The sequence below is a fragment of the Coturnix japonica genome, chromosome 3, assembly GCF_001577835.2.
Source record: "Coturnix japonica isolate 7356 chromosome 3, Coturnix japonica 2.1, whole genome shotgun sequence".
Lineage (NCBI taxonomy): Eukaryota > Metazoa > Chordata > Aves > Galliformes > Phasianidae > Coturnix > Coturnix japonica.
The window spans coordinates 64,610,101-64,630,395 of NC_029518.1; the positions used below are offsets into that span (position 1 = coordinate 64,610,101).

Genomic DNA, 20,295 nt, shown 5'->3' on the forward strand with positions numbered 1-20,295 from the left:
GTCTTTACTCAGTCTGTATTGGGCATCCTGGGTCTGAAGAAGGACAACAGGAAATGATGAAGTTGTATTCAGTTTTATGGGAAGGATGAAGCCCAGTCAGGCAGTAGCACTATGAGGAAAGAACATTTTCTTCAGGTTAGAGACAAGTAGAAAATCCTGTGCTTGCTCTGCTGATCATAGGTGAGAAGGAAGTATTCTCCTGCCAGTCTACTGGGTGATATGCCAGAGGCTGCAGCTGTGGAAGAGTCTTCATTCAAAAGCCTGATGTTGTTTGGGAAGAAACCAGGAAATGTCTCAAAGACCTTCCAGGTTTCTCACCTGTTCTTAAGTGTAATAATTTGTAAAGGATCATGTTTTCTCAGATAAATGAAGTGGGTTTATACAGTCAATAGATTTACAGGATTATATTTCTTAAACAAAATAAAGCAGCAGCTGTTGCTATTTTTTCCTGTTTTTGTTGTATACAGCCTAAAATAAAATTCCATTACTTTAAGAAGGATGTCCCATCCCTAGATATTTTCAATATGTGTAATGAATGAATAATAATTTTATCATCCATCAATGGCAGAAAGAACTATGACCTCTACACTGGAACTATTTTGGGTAAGATATATAATTAAGCCTTAAAATAATGCAAAAGCCAAACTCAGACAAGAACTGGGTAAAAAGGTGAAGTTATACTAATGAAGTCCATGAAGTTATACTTCAAAGACTTTAAAATTTTGGCAGTCACTAATTTTTCTAACCACGTAACCCAACAAATTAAGATATTTTTGTTTCATATTGCTTTCAAATAGGCACCAGAAGAATAATTTGAATTTAATACATCAACAAAGTAAAATATGGGACAGATCAATGAAAAAGTGATTCTGTTAATATTAATGTAGAGACTTGTTTCTGAAGAGCTAAGGCAGCTCAATTCAGCAATGGAAGCACACTTTATTTCAGTATTTGGTTATGAAATTAGGGGCAGGTTGACATTTTTAGTTGTATGAATCCATCAGTTCTACCCAAACAACTCCATGTATGCCTTGCATTTTACCACCAGCTAATAGAAGCTGACATGTTCCACTGCAACACACACAATTTTGGTAAACTGCGTTATTTGAAAGCCAACTCAGAGCAGAGCTTAAATCCTTCTGGTAGCACTTCAGCAACCACCAGCATAGCTCTGATTTAACAGCTTGCTTGCATTTGCTCTGAGTTATCTTTGCAAGGATCCCAACACACTGAGCTCATTCTTTGTATTTTTCTATTGATTATTCTACAACCTGTGTAAAGTAGAAGTATCATTTAGGCTCTTTGTTTAACTGCATTTCCTTGTGTTTTCCTCCTTAATCTTTGTAAACGGAGATCTTCCCAGTTATGGCAGTATGTTTGTTATCACTTGTTGTCATGTGATATTTATCTAGCTGTGACAGAGATACCACTGGTGTTTCTGAAACAATGCTGGGCTCCTCTGTTATCTTTCTGCAGGTGTTGGGTTTGCCATCTCATGAACTCTGGTATCCTCAGCAATTGTTGGTAATCCCCAAAACCAGCAATTGGGGATTTCCCCGGAAAGTTAACGTCCTCATAAACTGCTTGTATTCTTATTACAGAAGGAAAACATACTCAAAAAATTTAAAGGGGAAAATAGCTCACTAAAATACTTTTCTGCTTGATTGCCTAAATCAACTGGACGTTCCAAATCCTAAACTGCAAAAGGAAAGTATCAGGAATTATAAAAACATGGGACTTAAACATTCTGAGAGTTACCAGTTTTGTGTCAGTAAGTACAATTGGTCTGTCCAAGGGTCTGTTTTCAAATTACTATAGAAAATATGGATCATAATGTTTAAATCCTCTAAGCAGAGTTTGCCTTCACAAATATGAGCTTATACAAAGGAATACCTTTTAAGGTTTTCATCTTTCATCACAAGTAAGATGAATGGAATAACATATTGTGCAACATTTTTTTCCAGAGTTGTACAAAGAAACTTATTAATTGGAGATGCAATTAAAAAAAGGAAAAATAGTGATTTAAAAGAACTAAACATTGTCCAGAGATTGAACATAATATAATCTTGGAGAGTCCTTAGCTTGGTTGTTCAACCATGTGTATACTCTGCTGGAGTAGGATTTACTGTTACTTTTTCAAGCCCACAGAAATTATTATCTACAAGCTGTGGACTTCTCTTCTGCTTTTATCAATGTCTGAAAATATAGTAGCAGCAGAAAAGTATACTCACATAGTAAACTTCAATGAAATGAAAGGGAAGGAAAAGAACTCAAACAGCAATATTTTGAAATATACTGACTTTCAATAGTTTTCAAACATCAAAGGACTGTGTATTCTGTCTGCAAGTTCATTTTCTGAATAAATTATTATTTGATTCATCTCTCCATGATCTATTTTTAGGCCTTTGGAATACTTTTGAAAGCAAAAGTCCTTTTTTTTTTTTTTTTTCTTTCTTTTTTTCCCCGTTTGGCTTGGATCATATGGTTTGGGAGCTTACAGCTCTTTCTAGCTGCCTGGCAGATTCTCACACAATTAGCCTTCCAACAAATTCACTCTTGCTGGAACTTACTTCTTAGGAATTCCTCCAGTGCCCCTTTGCACTAGTGAATGTCTGTATGTTCTGCTGATCAAAGAGTGTCCCTCTTCATTCACTTATCAAATGGTTTATTTTTACATAATATGCCTGTTGACACCACAGCTGCATTTTCAAGCAAAGAAAGAGGAGAACTGCTGCTGAAAAGAAAGGATGATGTTAAAATTAAACTGTACATTTTTTGAAGTAGTTGTGGGGCCATATCTGTGCCTTTGTGGGTTGTTGCTGTCTGACAGCCCAACCAGCTACCCTTGCAGTTGCCTTGTAAAGGGTAGAGGTACATGATAGCTGCTGGCTTAGCAGAATTACCCAACTGCTTTATTGAACCTGAGGGCCCTAGTACATAATGCACAATTTCCCTACATGAGGTTAAATTTAGTGCAAATTCAGTGGAAAAAGTATACCCCCTTTAACTTGCTTTAAAAAGATGTTTACCAACTTGTCACTTGAGACAGCCACAGACTGGAAAACAAGCTGCAAATAGCTGTTAGAAACCTACGTGAATAAAGACCATAGGCTCTTGAATAAAAAATAAAAACATACAAAATTATCTTTTTTAATTTGGCTGTGGTCAGATCTGGTTTGTTCTGTTGGCAGTAACATATAAGTACAGTTTTGTGGTATCTACTCCACTTAAAGCATTTTTAATCCACAACCTTTTCATCTTGAACTACTTATTCCCTACCCATTGCTGTACTGTGATGGACAGTAGTATTAAAAGCAAAAGCAATTTTATGTCAACTTCTGTATCTCTGAAGTAGACAAAGCAGAACTCTCTTCCCCTCAAAAGCCTTCTCAAGGAGGTGATATAAGCCATGCCAACTGCTGAACTCTGAACTCACCAATCTTCTGTCAAGGCTCTATCCTATCAACATTCCCATTTCTTCTGAAAATATAAGATGAGGCTTGTAATACAAAATAGAACTGTGAATTATTAGCATGGCTTTGTCTTACTTCCATCATTTATGAGGCACAGGGGCATAAAGTAGAGTCTAAGAGCTTGTTCTCTCTCTCCTTTGAGGAACGTAGTATGACTAATCCACAAGCCAAGTATGTGCCTAGCCCTCCCCAGGTCAGACAAAACCTCTGTTGTATTTATAGAAATTCCTGTTTTCACTTCCCTTTATTTAAACTGGTTTAACAACACATTTTAGTGTGTACAGATTTTTTTTGTGATAATTAAAATTTGAATTTCTAAGAAATTTTTGCTTTTTATTATGCCAAATGCTATTGCTCTTCAGACAATGCTGGTTAGAAATAGAGTGCTGTTTTCCAGCTTTATACATACGCAATCTGAGTATGAAGTTGTTTGCTCATGTTTTGAATGTCATAGAATCAAAAAGTCATAGAATGACTTAGGTTGGAAGAGACCTTAAAGATCATCCAGTTCCAACCCCTTACCATGGGCAGGGATGTCACCCACTATATCAGGCTGCCCCATTCAAACTGGCCTTGAACTCCTCCACGGATGGGACATATAATATTCTCTTAATATTTATAAGCATCTGATTTCCACGTATCATGTACAACTCTCTCACAATTACATACTTTGGACTTATAGATATACCAGCCACCAAAATCTCTGGAGTTTGTTCACATATTTGCAGGTGATCTATGCTGCCTGAAAGCTTACTGCACCAAGCAAACTCTTCCTTGTGATCTTCCTATCCTTCTACAACCACAATACAATGTGCATAGGAATCACTGACATTAAGGAAAAAATATGTTGCAAAATAAATAAATCACAGTCAGTTTTGTCACTGAAAACAATCTGAATTAAAAAAAAAAAAGACATTTGTCCACAGAACTTTTTTTTTTCCTTTTTTTTTTTTCCAAAGGCTCACAACAAATAGTTCCACTTTATAAACAGTATACATTTATATGCTATTCGTTCTTTCATGTGAAAATCAAAGTGTGATGGTGTATCACCTCAGGCAAAATCCTCAATAGACTATTTGTATCCAATTAAGATTCTCTGAGGAGTTGTAGCTGATAATACAACACAATGATTTCACAGTATAGTCATGGCAAATAGTATAGGAGTTATTGTTCTAAAATTTTTGCCATTATTTTATAACTAGCTAAGTCAGTTTTACCACAGGCTAAAGTTCTGACATAAGTGGTGAATGTATTTTGAGGAGGCAAAAGTATGCTGACTTCGGAAAAAGTATTTGGAATGAGTGATTTAGGAAGAAAGTAAGCAGCCCCATTTCATAATTCCTAAAATCATCAAATCGTAGGATTTCTTACTTCATTCTATCTTTTGCTCTCTTTCTCATTGATATACTCTGCACACCTGTCCCAACCTTTCTTCTTGGATCGTGTGGTACAGCACTGGTACAACCTGTGTCTCAAACCTCTTCTGTGCTTGCATATCGTTTGTACTTATCCCACGGAACACTCCACGTGAGTCCTCATTAGCACAAATTATGTAACTTCACTGCAATAGTTCTTCTTGCAAGAGAGGAAGTAAAGGCCTTTGTAGTATGATGAGTGATATTTAGGATATGTTCTGTGAAATGGGAAACACTGTTGAATATTTCTCTTCACCAGTACTCTTCGCTGTACTGCTGCCTCCTGTTTCATGCCTGAGTTTGGAAGAGCACCTGACTGGGGCTTGGAGAGTCTCTTGGAGCTGCTCTGTGCTGGATAACCCCTGGTGAAGCGAGTGAATTCCCTGCTGGAGACCTACATCCACAAGGTTCACACAAGGGGAAAAGACATAATGAAAAGATGAAGGGTATGATTTTATCCAGCACAGTCTGGTAAATGCTTCTACAGCAGAACTCAGATGTTCTTTGTTCTTCTACATCCATCTATTTTAGAAAAGAAGAGTTGTGTTACTCATTGCAAAGACTAGTAGTAGCACACAGAATTTAAGTGTGAAATTCTTTAGTCTGGTCAAGTAGCTTAATCTCTCACCTTTATCATTTATTTTATCTTTGAAATGCTGATATAACCAAAAAAACATCACTGCTAAAATATCACTGTGCTAATTTCAAATCTGAGCAGCTTCATATTTCTTAGCATACGCTCCATATCTGGCTGTGACTCCTGATAAAATTAGGGTCAGGAATCTTTTTGTGTGTGTGTGAAAAGCAGCACGTATTCTCAAGCCTGCAAGTATTCAGGAATTTGGTTTTTTGACTGACCAGAATGGTTCCTAAACTTTCCTCCGTTCCTGTGTTATTTTGTTACTCAATCACTTTTTCTCCCATCAGAACATAACCTACTCATATAACTGTGATTATACATTCATAATTGCCAAGTCAAAATAAAAGCTGAGAGCATATGGAAATGATCAGAATATGGTGTGATAGCAGCAATGCCATTTACTGTATATAATCAATTTAGCGCACCAATAAATACACACGTATATAAAACTCTGACAAGCAGACTACTCTTTTCTATAAAACTTTTCATTTAAATTCTGGTGCCACTGTTTTGGAATAAATTTTCTTGTCACAAAGATATGGCATTTTATTTGATTCAGTCTTATTGCATCATTAAAATATTGGTATCTTTTATGTTTTGCAAACATTTGTGGACATACCATTAACCAACATAAAACACAATGCAGTAACAAATGCCTGTTTTATGACTGCTGTCATACTATATATTCTCTAATGGTCTAACATTATCAGCAATCTAAGTCTAAATTATCACAACTAAAAGTCCATGAAATACAAGACACATATATAATCTCCAGGAGCTAATCTATTGAAACATTAGAATTAAAGGTTCAGGCAATCAATTCAGTCAAAAATGCAGTTTTGCAGAGGAATTTTTCATTCACGTAGCAAAAACAAAAAAGGAAGGAAGCAGCCAGTCATTATCAAAAAGATCACCCCTGTCCAAAGAAGATATAGTTTCTGTGGACATTTATGTACTGTCAGAAGAAAGAAGGGGGAAAAAAAAAAAGTGGGATAGAGAAAGCAAAAAGGAATTTGATAAAGCTACAGTGTTTATTTCTTTATTGCTTTTATTTTAAATGTTTTTTGATAAATTAAATTAGTCAATTACCTGGTCTTAAGATTGATTTGTGTTGTTCCCTGACAGTTTTTATTTGGCCTGAGAATTTTACTGTGGGTCTATAGAAGCAGAAGAATTTAAGACAAGGATGATAAATGACTAACAACATATGGCTATGTGAAGTTGTGTTAAAATAGTCTGTGCTGCTAGAGTACGCAGCTAATGAAGGTGCACCAGAGATACTAGATTCAGATAGATAGGGATAAAGTCCTTTAATAGGAGATAAGGCTGGCAACAGTCTGTGCTGAGCATATACAAGGAAAGAATTTGGCTTTTGCATGACGATCATTTAAAAGTTTATTTCATCTCCCATGGAAGACCCTGAAATGAACTTTTTATTTTGCATGCCTTCTCTTCTAAAGGTGATGACAGGATCAATTTCATTGGCTTAGAAAGACGATATTAATCACATAGATCTGTCAAGATACATAATGACAATATATATTGAAGAAGCATCTTGGCAGAATGCTCTTCTTACGAATCTCCTTTTTATTGTAGTCTTTGACAGCAACAGTTTAAAGGGTAAAGAGAGTTTTGGAATCTAGGCACCACAGACAGACAATGTTGAGTAAAGAGAAGAGGAGGGGGAAAAAGCAAACAAGTTTGAAAGAAAGTGTCCAGACACTCAAATGCATTCCTAATCAAACAGCAAAGGAATTGTGATTTAATAAGAGTCTAAAGTATGCCATTTACTCTCCATGAAAAGGTTTGTGGGTTTTTTTAACTTTCTTTTCTAAACTAAAAAGGTAGAATGCACACAAAAGTCTGCTACCTAAGATGGTTTTGAAATACAAAGGTTCTGCATTTAGTTTACTTTTTGGATTAGATGTGTCAGTCTCAACAACCCTAACTAACCTATGCTTTCGCCTGTCCTCTGAGCATCTTGTCCTTCTTGCAGAGATTATATCTCATCTATTAGGCTCTTTTTTATTTTTGTTCCCACTACTTCCACGGATTTTCTCCATATATTTTGTCACTTCTGAAGATCGACATTCTTTGTCATTTCTTTATTGTTCTCTAATGAAAGTATTGGAGTTGTTTATGGAATACTAATTAAAGCCTCTTTACTCCTTTCCCTTTGGAATTGAAATAGAAACATTTTCCATTGACTCAAAGAAAAAGAAAGTGGCATGCAGCTAATTTAGCCTATTCACACTGCAGTTTGCTAGACATTTCCTTGTCTTTTACTAAGACTGTATGAAAGCCTGTAAGAATTAAGAAAACTCAAGAAATATCGCTTCTATATAACTTTTATACTTTCCCAGTTTATCTAATATGTCAAAATTACTAGATATTTTAGTTTTTCGATCTACACTTTCATTTTGAACTCCTAGATCTTGGCAGTGGTTTGTAAAACTGTTATGCATCTTTCTACTCCCATCTTTTCCATAGAAACAAAAAAACTTGTAAATTATAAGATTTATTATAAAATGGAAGTAGGAGTTTGTTCATAAATAACAGTAGAATTCTACTGAATTCTCTGGGGAAACACTGGTTTTATCTGGTCTTAAAATTTGTAGTAACTTAAAAATTAAGTGCCAGAAATCCATCATAGTCTAATGAACTAGTCCTTTTCCAGTTATTTTGAACAGTGAAAAGTGAAATTATAGCCAATACCTATTTCTACTGGCAAACTGCAAACACGGTATTCAGCATCCTCCCAGACCAGACACTTACAAACTGCATTTATGTAAACTCTCCTCTTGAATCCTTTAGCTAATACCTATTTGAGTAAGGACTGCTTACCCAAGAAAGGATTTTCAGGCTCAAGCCCTGCCTCAATATTCTCCACTTTAACCAGGCAATTATCTCACCCTCCTGGGCAGATTATAAATTATGCAAAACTATAAACAAGGTGGAAAGGGCAAGAGGAAAATAGAAGTAATGTATGAAGTATGCGTCATGCTACCAGAATTCTTAAAACTAACATGACTTACAATTTAGATACAACACGGCATTACTGTGAAAATGAATACAAGACTTTTTGCTGGCTTGAAGTTTACAGTTAAAATTTTAAAAATAGAAATAGAAAATAAATGAGAAAAAAAGATGAGGCTACATGCTACCTTGCACAATATTTGTAACTTGGAAAAAAAAAAAAAAAAAAAAAAAAAAGCAGTATGCAAATATGAAAGCCAACAAACAAGGAAAATATCATTTTCTATTTGATTTTCCATAGATTCACAAATTTCCCTTGGTTCTGAATTTTAAAGGCTTGTGATTTATTCAGAGTAGAACTGTATAAATGTGAATGTGTGAAATCAGTGACAAAAACAAATGAGAATTGCAGTTCTTAGGATTTGGTGTTGCAGAAGCATTTTTTCCTATCTCCTGATGAATAATAAGATACATTAAAAAATTTTTTTTTGAAAAATTGCCGAAGAAAGGTGGTGTTTTTCACCAACTAACAAACTCAAACTGGATACAGAAATGAAAGAAAGCTCGGAGAATGATTCAAGTATAGTACAGGTGGCTAACCAGAGACAGAAAAATAAGTCTTATTATTTTTTTCTTTTGAACAAAGTATGTTCTCCCATGACATGAGTGACTGAATCTCTAGATTAATAAAGTTATAGGTAGATTTGAGAAAAGACTATTGTACTTTTTGTCAATTCACTCATTCATATTTAAGATGAATTTTTTTTTTCCTGATAACTCATAATAACAAATAATACATTGCAATAATTATTGTAAGGGAAAAAATGATGTTCTTGTGGTGATGATCGCATATGATCTGAACTACAGTGTATGATAACTGAAGTTACTGTTTATAAAAGTTCAGAATAAAATATTTATAATTTTTGCAATACACTGTTGCACACATAAAACTGATCTGACAACAACAAATGCATACTGTCTTCTAAAACAAATCTATGTTTTGCTTCTTACACATCTTTTAAACTAGACTTTTTGAGAAAAAGTGTTCTTAATGCTTTGTTTCAGGTGTAGGGATGTCACTTCAAAGACACTTCTTTGCTAATTACTACAGTCTGAGGCAATTAATCTTTTCTATGAGAACAGTGTTCCTTCATTAACTTAGGCTATTTCTAGGTGAAGTTCTTTCCAATTCTGGAAAAAAAAATGCAAATAGTTTAATCTTAATCTGTTGGAATATGAATTTCTTAGCATACATTTCATTCTAACACTTAAGTAAAAACTGAATGTTACTTTAGTTATTTGATACACACGGTTGTAAGTCACACTACTTGGTTTGTATGCTAAGTTCTCTTAGTATAATACCATTTCTGTATTCCCCTTTGTCACAGAAACAGTCCAAAGACTAATGTATACTTTTTTCCTCTTTCCTGAAACTACTTTTGTGAATGCTCTTTAAAATATATTTTTTCTTGAGAAATATGCCAATGGAGACATGAAAATTAAAACAAAATTGGAATGATTAGTCTGAACAAGATTTTTGAAGTTTATTTTGCTTTCTCACCCACCTCTACAATTTTAAATACTATGGCCTGAAAATGGTTCCTGATTTGAACCTTAACCCTCTGCCCTAAAATAAGGTAAAAAATAAAACGGAGAAGTTATTCGGACTTACTGTTTCTGGAAGACTTAGTAAGCAATAAAGCTACTATAGTTCTGCTTCATAGAGAAGAAGGATGTGGGTAACAGTGTCTCTGTTCTGCAGATGTGTTTCATTTGGGCTTCTTTACCATTGGTTACTAGAGTTTTTGAAAGACATGGAATATTAGAACAGTTAGATCACTAGCTACAGCAAGGAGATTTCTATTTTGCAGTTTTATAACATCCAGTTCTTTACTATTCCTGAAAAGCAGAAACATTTTTGCAAAGTTGAACAGAATGCCTAATGACTTATTCATACCTCTATAGTAACAGACCCTTAATTCAGAAAGGATCGACATCCAGTACGACAAAGCACATCTTAACCCCTGCCCCACCAACTAAATAACATAGGAATAGTCTCAGTATAACAGTTCCAAATGACATAACACTCATGACAACACTTGTATAATCTCAGACAGAAAATATCTGAACTTAAGCTACTAAAACAATAAAAGATTTTAGAACATACAAGTACAAAATAATGAGATCTTTCACATCTGAATATGATATAATATTATATCATTGCAGCATTTATTACATGAAAATTTTTGATTATCCACTTAAGCGATGGAAGGTACTGTGTTTCATACAGGTGTTGAGAAAAAGAGGGATTCCACAAGTTGTACTGGTAACCGGCTTCCTCATGGTGTATCTGTATATTCACTATACATAGCTTTTTAACTTACCTTTACAGCTCATTTATGATTTACTTTTAAAAGCAGAGAAAAAAAAATAATTAAAAAAACAAACCTACTCCTCTTAACAGATTGGATTTCATGTACTGTTCTGCTGCATTTTCACACTGCTTTATTTAATGCACTGCTTCTGTACATACAAAATACTCTGGTTGTTTGTAGGGATTATTTTTCATGAAATAGGCAGGAAGACTAGCAGCTCTTTTTTTTTTTTCCCTTGTAATTCATACTGGAGAATGTTCAGTCATTCATTTAAGTATTTAGTTATTCCTTAAAGTACAATATTCTCCAAGGCCTTTAATTTTTTACTGTTTTTTTAGATGTTATTTTGTGCATAGATATACAATGTGATTGTAGTATGGTAGTTCTTTTACTATCAGATTGTTCCTTTATCCCAAATATTCACTGTTTTTGTGTTTAGAAAATTAACAAATTTCATGTAAGCGCTCTCAAAAGTTTCTGTTTGTTAACCTTGAACTGGGAAGAAATACTTGGTACATGTGGACAACTTTTTAAAATGTAGTGGTGATTATATTTTCTCATAGCTTAGAGAGCATATACTTCTTATTAGATTAAACTCTGACATTTCATTGAGCTACATGAAGCCTTTTCGGCATTGAGATGGGAAAAAAAAGTATGTATACACATTTTGTCAGACTGCGTAACAGAGTGGTTTACATACCATTACACAGAAGAAATGAGACTAGCTAGCTAACTATAGATATCATTGTGATAGGATGATCTGTCACTCTTAAACTACGGTTTGAGAAAAGGATTATATATTTTTTTTATTTGCAAATCTACTTAAGTATTCCCAATATGATCTCCAAAATGATCACAGTAAAAAAAAGGGTAAGTTGATCACATCAGAATTGTCTTTCTTTGAAGAAGAGAAACATATTCCTCCATTCAAACTTCAAATAATTATCCACTTGTATTATAGCAACAAATTTCTAATTTGCTACCAGAAGTGAATAATTAGAATTGATTAATTCTAATCAACAATTAGAAAATGAATCCTGTAATTTTGCTAAAAGGACTATGTCTTGACTTGGAGTAAACTCAGACTGTATTAGAGGATCAACTTGTTATTTTGGACTATAATCTGCATCACTGTAGTATATTCTGGTCTTTTCATTTAATTAAATGTGTTTAAGTAATTTGTTATGAACATATCTAGTTCAATTGCTTATTTCCTTATTTATTGTTATTTCTGTTATTTAGGCAGTGATCTATGTTTTTGCCTTTACTTAAAGTTTTACTTTATTTTATAGTGGAATATATGCTTCTCTGAATGAATCATCTCCTCAAAATGGACCACCACATTGACCAAAAATCTTCCAAATAAAATGTGAATTTGGAATCCAATTGAGTGACTATGTTAAATTAAAAATATTCCCTAAGTTATTTTTTAGTAGCTAAAATGAAGGCTCATTCTCACTGCTTATGAAGAATCAATCCACTGAACTGGTTGCGTGCCTATCTTGCCTGGGTGAGAGGGCCCAGGGACAGAAAGGTTCAGCTCCACTGGTCCAGATGCATGTAACACCTCAGAGAGCCATAAGACTGAAGCCATAAACAAAGAATTTCAGTCTCTAACATTTTTTTAAAATCACTTTGATCTTTAACACAACTGATTCACATTTTCTATTTTCAATTTTAACAGTTTATGGGCTTTTCCTTCATTTTTTCTTCACTTGAACATTTACAAGTGTTGGGAACACAGTCACAACTGTGTTATCAAGAGAAACAGAAGCCAGAACTTCCCCAGTTGAGATGCTTTATTCTGTGCCCTTACATTCTTAGCCTGAGAGACAATAAACATCTGTGGGCCACACAGGATCCATTCTGGTCACTGTGAAATTCACTGATTTGATGAGATACTGAAAGAAAACCAACATGAGAAAATTGAAAAACCTTGGTCCCTTAGTCAGTGATTTTCTGAAAAACCCAAGCATCTGCAACTGGTGAGAAAATGGGAGTGGATGCGTTTACAAATTCAGCTTACAGAGCCCTTAACACACTCCCTCCAACCTCGTTTTGTAAATTTGATGATCTGATACAATTTTATAGTTAAGTGGGAGTTAAAAAAAAAACCAAACATATATATCAAAATATATATACATATAATATGATATATAATACACTGTAATGAAAAGAAGTGTTCTTGGAACAATAGTTTTTCATTCAGATAGAAATAACAGATCTCTCTGTGGAGCTAGCTGGTTTGTCAGTAGATTTGTTTCAGACATGTTGTTTCATCCGCAACCCGAACTACATGTAAAGATCTCCAGTAAGATCAGCTGTGCACAAATGGGGAGGTGACAGGGGGATCAGGGATTGCAGAGAATTAGTAGAAACAGGACAGATATGCACATGCAAAGAACAGAGGTTCTCTAATAGCGTGACCTTGAGAGAAGCTGAGATGTAACTTTTGGGTCAATTTTTGCCTGAAAGAGAAGTTGTTTCTGTGGGAAATCAACCATCACCTATTCAAATTATTCTGGAACTTGAGGTGTTCTCTGTAAGTAAACAGGAGAAACACCCAACAGAAGCAGTATTTTCTCCCATTGCCGCAAGCTGCAAACCTGTTAAATTCAACTAGTCAGTTACTTCAAGAAAGGCAACAGTAAGGCTATAAGTGGATGTATCTTACGTTAGAATTTTATAGCCTCTATTTAGGATTCCTGAGACTGATTCAAACTTATGTGATCACTCACATTTTTAATGACTGGAAAATGGCAGTCTCTATTTTTTCAAATGACTCATTCATGTCTACATCATTTATATCAAATACGTACCTTATTTGTGAATGTACAGGGAATATCATAGAAGGTGGAGAAAGGCATCCCTCATAATCCTTAGCCTGTATTCATGCATACAAAGATTACGCAAAGACACTGTGCAGTCATCGCTAAGAATCTTAACATTTCTGTGATACCTTCAGTTGCTTCAGCCAGCTTGCTGAGACAGGATTTTTTCCAGACAGTTTGATGGCCTGATTTTACCCTTACTGAGAATCAAAAGACAAATGGCAGCGAACTAACAGTCTTGAAAAAAGTACATGTTCATCAAAGTCATTCTGGTAAACAAATTGTGGCAGCTCTATTAATCATGTCAGCTTTACGCTCACTTCTTGCGCTCTTCCCCCAGCTCAGTGTAGTTGTCACACGCTGTGTTTGCCGTATGTCAGTCATTACAAGGACAGTGGGCTGAAGATGGACAAACCAATAATGCATTATTTAAGTAGTTGTTCCGATCCATACACACTATGTAGCTTGTGCTTAGTAAGTCAAACAGTTACATACCAATGAATGAAGATGGCTATTTTTTTCTGCAAATCCATTTTAATTATTGTTACTATTATTTTTATTCCTGAACTGATTTAGAAGCTACATGTCAAGCTCTGATCCACATGGAGTATTACCCTGTGACTGCTGTCTATGTTCAGAACTTATGATTTTTATTTTACGCCTACAAATTTGCACCACTAGATAACCACATAATCTTTCACATGTAAATAGAGTTCCCATAAGATCTTACTATTGGAGCACACGGAAGCATTTGTGGGAAATTGCATGCTCATTTTACAGTCTATATTCCTTTTTTGAAATTAGCTATGTGACAGTAAGATTGTTTCCAGATATGTAAGTTTTTCATTTTTATAAGAATACTGTGACCAAAATCAGAAAATAAATCTGTGGCTTTTTCTGTATGCATTCACATTTTTCCATTTTGCTGTGAAAACAAAACAAAAAAGACTTAAGTGGGACTTCTGGGAGAAGCCCCACATGTATAACCATCTGTTTTCTTGCTAGCTATTTTTTTTCCTTGCTGTTAGGGTGGCTTCTTTAGTTTTTACCAATTGCCAGGCTCAGGTCTTCCGCCCCAAGGAATTACACACCTTGCAGGCAGATGTGAGCATGAGAGAAACAGAACAACTCTCCCTCCCTCCCTCCCTCACTTCCCTACACTTACACCCATCCCCACACACAAGTGTTTACGAGGAGAAGCCTTGTATGACTTTTTAACTTTGCCCTGTTATGGCCACTGTTGCACAGCAAAGAGTAATTTCGCCATGCATTGATCTCATGAACTGTGGAAATGAACCTTCTGAGCCGCAGCCCAAGCATTAATAATTTAATGACTGCAGAACTATAAGCAGCAAGGCTTATTTCACCTTATCCTGTAACTTGTGAGCTCCTTTAGGACGTAGGTACGTGTGCAAGAGCAGACCATAAATTGAGCACTGTGCAGCCACTGTTTGACCTCCATATGTTCTGGCACATCAAGAAATCTTCTAATGTATGTTAGTGGGGGTCAGGAAAAAGCCCTATTTCCATTCGATGAATAGGCACACTTAGGTAAAACTGCAAAGTTTGCAAAGTGTTTGAACAGAAAAATAAGGCTCTAAACTATAACTAATGGCTCTTTCAGAGTGACACTGTTCATGATTTTAAACATTTAGAGCAGAGATCCAGTTGACAGTAGAGGACAGTAGAGAAATATCAGCATTTGCTTGTGTACTTGAAATAAATGGATCCAGTGTATCTATGCAGTACTTCTTGGATATTTTCTATTATAGCAGTACTGCACAAAACAATGGGAATGACAGATTGACAATACATGGAAAATATGGGAATATTTTCAACTTTTTTTTCAAGTCTTACTGGCTTGATATTACACAAAGGACTATCAATTTTTTTTCTTTTTTTTTTTTTTAAAGCAGAGATACTTCTAATGTAAACAAAAATATTTATTACTCATTCCAACAGTGAGTGACAGAATGTTCTCTCTTTTGTTAATGAAAAAAATAAGAAAAGGACTTATTTCCTTACAACATATCTACAGAACTTTAGTTGCACTAATGCTTTGAGATAATGTTTTTTGCAGTGTACACATACACACTTCTTCCATGGGTATGGAAATAAGACAACACTCAAACTGCAGACTTGATTTGTATTTCAAGTTATTTTACATAACAAATAGAGAAATTGCTAAGGATTTGATTCTCATTCCAACTCAAAAATATTTACACTGCTCCAACAGTGAGAATTAGCATTATGTGTGTTAGGATCTGAAGAAAATAATCATCTGTAGAATCCAATTGTGGCATTCAGAGCCAAATATGCTACAGTTGGGACTTCTCTCTATTAAAAGCTTCAGTGATACTGTCAGCCACAACACTGTTGATTAGATGTTACCGGCTGAATAAAAGTTTAAAAGCTAATCCAGCTGACTTTAATCACTTTACTGATCCAAACTATACAAAAATAAACAACTTATATCACAATAGACCTGACCAGAAAGATGGCTCACTGGAACATGCTGCTGCTCTTTGCAGCAATGCAAATCTGGCAGTCAAAATTAGTTATGTATTTTTATAAGTTATTCATACCTTAGGGAGCATTTACAGTACTACTTTATTTTCATCTATGTGTTTTAAAACAGGAAGATTAGCAAAATGTCAGTTACCAGGATCAACAACATTTCATCTGCCGTTCTTAAGATAGGAAGTATAATGCGTACACAATATTTTAATCCTTTATGAACAGAAAGTACTAGCTATCTTAGGCTCTTGGTAAGGCAAAAAACATGGGACTAAGTTTACGAACATCTAGGGTAGTAAACTATATTAAATTTTACGGGAATTTCAACTAAATCCCAAACATAAAGGAATTATCAAGAAAGTTCTGTTTGGAACTTAATGCAGATGTTAAAAACTGTATTTTAAATAAAATAGTAATTAACTTAGATTAGGAACTAAGATATCCAATTAATTGCACGGGCCAGCAATACAAGATACACCAGTAAGAGAAAATGATTTAAGTCCCATAATTCAGATCAAAATACATGTTTTTTAAGAATCTTCATTTACCTTTCTGGAGATAGAGCCTCTGGCAAAATAAACATAGCAATTCTTGATGAGGCAGCAGTATGTCTGATGAGCACAATCACTGCTTCTATCTAGCAGAACAGTATTTAGTCCAAATAAAGTTTGGAGGTGTGAAGTTTGGCTTCTTGGAGTATGCTTGTAGTCTGCAAACTGCTTGCTCTAGTTTTAAGGATGTGTGAGTAGCATGAAAAAAATATGTTTAGTGCTCAGAATTAAAATTGGCTCCAGAGATTTACTGGCTTCTTATGTCATTGTTCAGAAACGTGTTTTAAGGCCTCTTTCTTTCTCACAGGTTCATTTGATTACCGATCACTCCCCCTAAAGTCACAAGCACATACAGTCACCAAAAGGACTGTAGTTTCTTTTATATTTTCTTTTATATTTTTACAGTTTATCCACAGTTTACTTTATATTTTTAGAGAGTGGGAGTGTAAAAAACATAAGATTACTCTTTTAATACTAATAAAAGATAGGTATTTCCATGGGTTGAAATATAACATGATGCAAGAACCTCCAGATGTTTATGTACAAACAAATTACCAGAACGAGATGGTAATATCCAAATCCCATTAAAAAAATCCTACAGATGTATATGAAATTTAGCTACTTACTTTTGACTGTGAAAAGATGCAAAAGTTCTATTCGAACACAGTCTAATGTGGGAGATATAAAATTAAGAGGAGATTATACTTTCAAAGATTTATTGGCCTTCATGTTTTTTTTTTCCTCCACGGACCTGGGAGCATCTTAATCGCAATAGCACTGAGCAGCCTGGAGCCTAACTCCTAGCCAAACCCCACTATTATTCACAGGGTTCATTCCTGAGGGACTTCGTCAGCTAAATGTTCCCAAACCACCCATAAGGGATCAATATGTTTTGCATACTCCCCCCCCACCGATGCTCACAAGTATTGCAGCGCTGATGCCTCTTCCTGCATTCTTCTAAATGACATCTACATTGTCCTACTAACAAGCCCCACATGGCTCTGTCAAGGACAGGTTCCTGGCCTTCTGCTGTGGGTTGGACCCACATGCCTTACAAGTGTGTGCTGAAACCCTGCAGAGGTGAGAAACTCAGACCTGGCTGCTCAAAACCTTTCTGAACACACCTTTCCCAAGACTTCCCACTTGGGGAATGAGAAACCTGAGCTCACAGCCAAGTACAAACAAGAACCCACCCACTGTCTGGTCTCCTGAAATCTTCTACTCCTGAGCTAGGTCCCCTACCCAAATTGTTGATCTGTATGGCTGGTATCTTCCAAATCTGCCTACTGCATCATGTATCTGGATAACAGGTGCTAATCACAGAGTATTTAATGAAAACTGTACGCTTTAATCACGTTGTGTCCAAAGTTCTGGTCACTGATAGTAGCTCCGCCTGTCACAGCTGGCAAAGTTGTTTTCAGCAAGCCCCAGAATCTCCCATCTTCAGTGAGTGCAGGCAAGGAGGAATAGATTAAGATTTACTAAAAGAAAACAAAACAAAACAAACAAACCCCAACAACAAACAAATAAACATCAACTCCCATTCACTTCCCCCCCCCCACACACACACACATAGAAAAAACAAAAACACCCAGCCCTCCCAAACCGACCAGCAAAACACAACAAACAACAAACCCAAGAAAAGCATGTTCAGTGCTAAGAATATATTTCAGTTTGTCCATTTCCCCATCCCACATCCTGCAGTTGCAATGCGAGCATGAGGCAGAGAGGAAAAGTAATCTGAGCTTGGAGATATACCAGGCCATGTAGTTCAGTCTGGAAACATAGATCTCGATTCAGCTTAAGGCAGCAGAAGTTATTCTAGCAAGTCAGCTTCTTCATAGAGATAGAAATCTCACAGACAGCTCATCATTCTCTCCTTCCATGGTAACTTACTTTGGTGTTTGCCACTATACCCAGGTACGTGCTACCAGTGTATGTTTTCTTTTCCGTCTTGTGGCTTTTGCATGCAGCCCAGCACACTGTGGTCAAGGCTGAGATAAGATGAGGCAGGTGGGGTGGCATGCTCTCATTGGGAAAAGAGCTTCTGAGAACTTTGGAAGTGTACCTCCAATGGTGCAAATTTGAATCCACTACACAGTCTGCTACACAGGTTTCAGGTGTAATCATTTGGATTTGGACTGGCACTTGAAGATATTTTTGGGTTAAATTGGAAGCGATGGGAAGAGAGATATACAGGGTTGCATTGATCTCTATTAGGGACAGTCACAGCAAAACAGCAGCCTAATACTTGTGGGAAGTCTCTATACAGCGTTATCTGGGAAGCATTCATAGAGTAAACAAACTCTGATACCAGGGGAAGGGAAAAATGTTGAGAGCATGTATAGCTTGTACTGAGCATGTGTAGGTTATCTCAAGAGTAATGAATGTATTTGCATTTGCACCAAGATCTGAGATCTTGCAACATCTCAAAATTGATACTTTGCATTTGGTGGACCCAAGGGAAACAGACTAGTCTTAATGAGCGACTGTCAGCCCTACTGGAACTTGTCCTGGTTGCAGTCCCCTTATCCTCAGGTTTTTTTGCTTTTCTATTTTTATTTTTATTTTTTTAACCCTAAAAATATGCTTACCATAGGCTTAGGTAAAAAGGTCTCTGAAAAGATATGGATGGTTGTGTTTTTTCTTTACAGTTTTTCCACTAGAGGGTGAGTTGTTCCATGTCGTGTTGACATGTCTGAGCAGAGGCTCCTTCAGCCAGGCTGAAAGGACAAAGAGGGTTGTGTGCTTTGTGGAGATTGACTGCTGTTTCATGCCAAAACTGCCAATAAGGGGTTATAGTTAACTGGGGAACTAGGATATTCAGTGAAATCTGTTATTTGTATCTCAGTCTGAACAGTGTGGAGCTGATTGCTCTTCTGGTGCCTGTTTCCACTCAGGCTAGGGTAGTGTCCTTTTCCAATGCCTTTTGTAGCTGCTGCAGGGTGGCAGCACATTTATATCACAGGAATTTTGCTTGTCTTTTTTCCCATGTCATTCCTGGGCAAAGATAGCAAAGGTGCTTTGTCTAAGATAAGAATGATCATTTTACAATCACCTAGGTTAAAGGGTGTCACCATGCATCATCTCCTGCTCAGTGCTAGGAGTAAACAGCCTTTTCTGACTTGTGGTTAGTCATTATGGCAGCTTGTTGGGGGAGCCCTTGCTTCAATGAATACCTGATGAACCTCTTATTTAATTTTCAAAGCTCTCTGTTGGATCAGCTTTCTCCTAGAGCTATCAATTTTCTTCTTATGTTTTTTTATTTATTAATGATCTAGGGAAAAAAAGGCACAATTAGAGAAGTGGCAAATATCAAAAATTAGATTAGACTAGTAGTATTTAGACTAAACAAGATTAGATATTTTTTGGTACATATTAAGCAAAGGGAGAGGATAGCATAGTGCCAGTTTAACTGATCCTAAATGCTGAGCTGGAGCAATGTGAATGAATTCTGCCAATTTTGAGTTCAGTACTAACATTTGGGAAAGTAAACCTTGGCAGCACTGGAGTTGTC

General features: G+C 35.8%; 1 long non-coding RNA gene across 1 annotated transcript; it reads right to left on the reverse strand.

Moving 5' to 3' along the window:
- Positions 1–4,403: 4,403 nt before the first annotated feature.
- Positions 4,404–16,963, reverse strand: LOC116653257. Its single transcript, XR_004306814.1, has 3 exons — positions 16,776–16,963; positions 10,177–10,300; positions 4,404–5,410 (listed from the first exon to the last, which is right to left on the reverse strand). It is a non-coding gene; the product is annotated as an uncharacterized LOC116653257 (long non-coding RNA).
- Between the last annotated feature and the right edge of the window lie 3,332 nt (positions 16,964–20,295).